The sequence below is a fragment of the Gymnoscopelus braueri genome (assembly GCF_963280865.1).
Source record: "Gymnoscopelus braueri genome assembly, chromosome: 13".
In the NCBI taxonomy this organism is placed as follows: Eukaryota; Metazoa; Chordata; class Actinopteri; order Myctophiformes; family Myctophidae; genus Gymnoscopelus; species Gymnoscopelus braueri.
The window spans coordinates 35,577,653-35,583,659 of record NC_137615.1 but is presented as its reverse complement, the minus strand read 5'-3'; positions in this window follow the sequence as shown (position 1 = coordinate 35,583,659).

The following is a 6,007-nucleotide window of genomic DNA, read 5'->3' as shown; positions in this document are numbered from 1 at the left end:
TGCATCCCAAAAAACACCTTTCTTGTAAATCTAAGTATGACCCTGAGAAAAGTTGATTTTTTTTAACCCATTAAAACTGGGAAAAAAACATTAAACATTAAAAATGTTAGCGTTGGCTACTCAAAAATAGCAAATATACAAGATCACAGCGTGTCACTTTGTGCTGCGCTGCAAGTTTGTACATCTGCAATAAAAAAAAATATCTTGAAAGTGTGAAAACTACTGATTTTAGAAGGCATTTGTAGAATCAGCCTCAGGTCTTAATGGGTTAATAAATGACAGCTCAGGACTATGCAGGCGTTCAGCCACAGAACAGAACAGATGCTTATCAGACCTGTTTCCTGGCCACCCAGCCCACATTATGTCACTTACTGTATAGTTGCAGTCGGGCAGAAACCTTGTATGTCCATATTTCAACTTTAAGTTTTTGTTATGCCCTACTTCATCATACACCACCTACAAGGCACTGCACAACGTGGCTACCCCCTACCTCTCTGCCCTCCTCGAGCCACATGTCCCGTCCCCTCAGGTCCAGTGACGCTGGCCTCCTGGAGGTCCCCAAGACCAGGCTCCGTACCTGGGGCGACAGGGCCTTATCTGTGGCTACCCCCTCCCTCTGGAATGCACTCCCCAAACATATCCCTCCCTACCTTCAAAACCGCCCTGAAAACCCACCTGTTCAGAACCGCCTTTCCGGGTTGACTTTGATTTCAACTCGTTATTTTTTGTGTTTTATTGCTTTTAATTCTTATCTTTTTGAGTTTTTCCTAAAAAAAAGTTTTTAAAGGAGCTACACCATGAATTTAAAAAAGATATTTGATATTTAATATCATATGGTGTATGTCCCTCAAACCTTTTTCAAAAGGTTTGAGTCTAAATCATCACTCAGATATACTCATCCCAAGTCAATTGTCTCTGGCTTATACAGCGCTTTCAGCTGCAATACCAAAACGTCCTCTTGGGCAGGGGGGGGCTACTGAGCAATTCTGTCTGTTAATACAAAAAAATATTAAAAAAAATTATTAAAAAAAAAAAAAAAAAAAGGAAAAATTCTGCATAAAAAGAAGCATCTAAGAAAAATACAAAATCGAAAAAAAAACACTTTGAAAATTTTTGAACAATTCCACCAAGTGTTTGAGGTGCCTGTTTCACCCACTTCCGGGGGGCGGAGCCAAAATCCGAGCCCGAAGTATTTGTTCGTAGACCCCCACTTAGGGGGGGTAGAAAAAGTTTCGGAGCGATTCGGGCACTTTTCTTTTAACATTGGGTTTGCCATCAATAATGTTTGTGACATCATAAACATTTCCATTCTGAGATCGCCTGTTCAGACACGCCCATTCTGGAAATCCATGAAATGAGAAGGAATGACTGAATTTAAAATAAAAACTTTTTTTTGGGTACAAGAGACACTGGGGACCCCAAAAAATACAAAAAAACAAGAAAAAAGTGATTTTCATGGTGTAGACCCTTTAATGTTTTGTCCTCTCCCCTGGCCCCCACACACATGTAAGGGTCTTTGAGTACTTAGAAAAGTGCTATATAAATTCAATATTACACACAGAAGTAGTGAAAATATCAGATCTACAAGCTTGTACAGTAGGTTGTCTATTTTCACTATTATTACTAGTCCATACTTCAGACTTTGAGTTGTGTATGGGCATGGCATGTGTTCCTACAGTATGACTCGATCTCTGCCTAGCTTCGACAGTTACCACACACACACACACACACACACACACACACACACACACACACACACACACACACACACACACACACACACACACACACACACACACACACACACACACACACACACACACACACACAGTGCAGCTCCACTCGTTGTGATTCACAGAGAGAAGTTTTTCTCTGCAGCCGTCAGGCAGGTCGTCCAGGACCCCCAGCGAATGCTACGTTCTATCAATGAGTAAACAACACGCTGACGCTGTTAGTACCAACAACTGACAGCTCGTAGCCCTGTAGCTAAGTCTACACGGGGACTTGCCACTGGCTGGGACCGTGACAGAGTACGTTCGGGGCTGTAACCATGACGACAACCGATCCCATAGGCCGAACTGACAATCTCTGGTGATTACACAAAAACGGGGCAGAAACCTCTTATCTCCATATTCTCATTTTCAGTTTTTTCGTAAATTAGAGCGGCACACAAAAACACCAAGTAGCGAATCTGCAAGCTTGAAATGCGACGCAAAGCGACGAGTTTTGAGCTTGTCGTAGATCTGCTACTTTTGAATTTGAACCCTCAGTTTTGAACATTTCCACCCGACAGACGATATTATCTGTTCATTTCATTTTATGTGCAAAAACATGATGGGATTATGCTGACATTACTCAAACTAGCTTTATGCACATGCAGCTTGTTAACTCTTTAACTGCCAAAAACGGGAATTCCCGTCCGATGGCTCTATGGCTATCATGGCCACGGACGGAAATGACACAAATATATATATATATATTTTGTTTTTTTTTATAATCTTTTTTTTTTGGTCTTTTTTTTGTTTTGTTTATCTCAAAGGAACTAGGAGATAACGCTATCCAAAAAATTGCTGCTCCAATGCACCTTTTTCCTGGCACTGGGACGACAGTGTCTGAAATAAGTGTGGCAATGAAAGAGTTAATAAGGTCACTGGTGCAAATCTCATGGCTCGCTACTAGCCTGTTTTTTATCGAATTAATTCTGAAAGTACATTTCCTTCTACATGCTGGCAGATTCTTGAGGACAGTTGAGGACATTGGGCCCTGTTAACCCGTTTAGACCTGAGGATAATGAGCACTTATAATGCTTCATAACACTCAGTATAAATGTTTATAATTATGCATATGTGGACGAAATCAGCATAACAACTTATAGCAAAGACACTTTATAATTGAAGCTGGCCTTACACTACAAGATAATCGGGGTCTGAAACAACTCTCCCGAGTATCGCACGGGGGGGGGGGGGGGGGTGTTATGGGGGCGTGCCATACCCCAGTCTAGATCGGGAGCGAATCTTTGGCAAAAATATCGTCTAGTGTGAGGGTTCAAAGATCCAATCTGAACCCTCCCGGGTTGCTCACAGGACTGTCGGGCCGCCTGACCATTTTCAAACATGTTTGATATTTATCTGGATCGCTACTGTATGGAACAGCACAGCGGTGGACCGAGAGAAATACGGCCGCTGAACCCGACGCAAGGGATTTCTGTAGGATACAATGTGTTATTATTCTGGCCCGGTGTTAAATGTATCGTCGATAATTTAATACACGTCACGTGCGTGTTTAGATAGTAGGCTACGTAGGCCTACGTGTGCACCACCCAAATGAAACGGTTAACATGACGCAGTTAAAAAAAAGAAAGCTTATTACGTTACTACCCTACCTACCTGCACAATCAGCCGTTCATACAAAGTTGAACGAGGTCGAGATGCATACTGTACTGTAGCAATATGTTCTTTTTAGGAAGTGACACCCCTGCATGATCAAGTAGATAAATGATGATCTTCATTGTAGCTGCTGCTGCAATATTGTGGGCAATGCTGATCATTATATGCTCCACCTTTCATGTTGGTCGCACAACTTGCAACCTTCATAGTTATTAAATCCATTGATTTTTCAAAATGTTGCGATGGAAGTCTCTCTCTGCCATGCCACTGCACAGCAAGTTCAAGCCTGGTTTATTTTTCATTTGCGCAACAGTGTCGAGCGGATAACATTATGCGATATACGAGACCACAAGTGCCGCGGATGAGACGCGTTGTGAGCTTGTAGATCGGCTCTGACGCAATGCTCACAAATCAGGCAACAGGCCCTGTGTGTGTGTGTGTGTGTGTGTGTTTATTTGCGAGGCGCAGCGCAGGAAGGCAGCTGGCTGTCGGAAAAAAGCACTGAATTGATTCCCACAATCGCCAGGCAGTGTATCCTCATAAAAAACTTTAAATATGATTTTAATGGTTGAAAATGTACGTATTGTAATGTTGTGTTACTTACTGTTGTGGCTACTAATAATTATAATATCGCGGAGCCAGGCAGCTGGCCAACGTGGACGGTGATTCTTTTATTATATTATTTATTATTCATTATTGCTGTGTTCGGGCAAGCCCGAGAATCTGGATAGAATCCTGTAATGTGTGTGATGCCTTTAAGATTATCTGATGAAATAATCCTATAAGGTTATCCTGTAGTGTGTGATGCTATCAGATTTCAAAATAGTTTAAGATTGAAAGAATCTTGTAGTGTAAGGCCAGCTAAGTTAAGGTAGTTATAATGTGCTGTTCCACTGAGCGTATAATATATGACCAGCCCTTATAATACGTTATAAACCTTGTTATAAATTGTCATACATTATTATAAATGTTCATAACAAGTTTTATAATGCCTTTTAAGCACATTATAATGCATTATAAATGTGATTATAATATAAATAATTGACCCAACCGTTAAGTTAAGTGTTACCGATCTTTCTTTTAATATTTTGTCACTACTGTATTGCACAAAAGTTGTGAAAATAGTTGATCTAAAATAGTCGATCTACACGGGCTATTTTAAACTATTTTAGCTATATATATTATTTATTATATATATATAATATAAAATATATTTTTAAGTGTAACTAGAATACATTTAACACTTCTCTCTGTTTGTTTTCCTCAGCTCTAAAAAAAAAAGAAAAACGAGTGACAAGGCCACATAAGAGGGCTTGGAACAAGAAGACTCCAACCAACAAGATAACGTCAAAAAAAAGAAAAGAAGCAACGCATATTCCGCAAAACCAACAAAAGAGGGAAGAAAAAACCCACACACAATGAAATATGAACATTTAACCGCTTTATCTTTCCATTTCTACTGCAAGAGAGCTACGTTTGACTTTGCTTTCCATGGTTGTTGGGTGGGTGGGGTGGGGGGGGGGGGGGGTTGTTGTCTGTCGTATAAATATTGCTTCAGTCTCGTCCCTTGTGGTGGACATCCCCTCTATCTCTCTAAACCAGTGGTTCTCAAACTTTGTAATTTCAAGGACCCCCATATCTCTTAGAGTGTACTAATGGAACCAAATGGACGTATGGGTCCATTTGGTTCCATTAGAGTACACTCTGAGAGTTACAGACCTGTAAGGGTCCATCTTGAGAACCACTGCTCTAAACTCCCCCGGAACCCACCCCCCCCCATCCAACCCTAAAAAGTGAATTTACACTTCATCTAACAATCTCATCATACGACAAAACTGACATAATTTGTACTGATGGAAGGCGTCAAAACCATTTTCGGTTGAACGAAAAAACTTCATTTGGTTTTATTTGCGGTTGTTCGACAAAGTGTAAGTGAACCTTTTATACCCTGACCAAACTTTGATCAGCTCCCATTCCTGCTTCTGTTAACCGTTTGTCTGTTGACAAAGATCCATGCTCCTTTTTCTTGTCCAGTCTTTTTTTTTCAATCTCTTTTCCAAGCGGCTCTCCCCTGTCACTAATTACAGTATATAGACATTTACTACTGTATTAACCAACACCATAACTCTTGTCTTGCTCCATGGAACTAAGAGCCGGGAGGGATAAGGGGGTATAGATAGGGGTAGGAAGGAGTAGGAGGCCCCGGGTGCAAGTTGGATGTTTGTATGTACATACCAATATATATAAATGGGTTTGTTTAGTTTTTGATTATTTTCTCGAGTGCGTTTAGTTTTTTTGCGACTTTCGTTTGTTACACGGTTAAGCCTGATTTACGATCCCGCGCACCCGAAGATGGCAGACCTACAAGCTCACAAAGTGTTGGAGAAGCGCCGCGTTGTGAGCTTGTAGGTCGGCTATTTTCGTTACGCGGTGAAGTATGAATCGGGCTTTTATTTGGAGCGTTTTCAGATCAGTTCAGTCGTATTTGTATGTTTTGGGGTTTATACGTGCAAATTTTTTGAACACTTGATTTAGAAGACAGAACATTAAATGTTTTTACAGGCATGTCGGCAGGTTTATAGATTTCTTTGTCGTTGCTCTTTGTTTTTGTTTTTTATTTT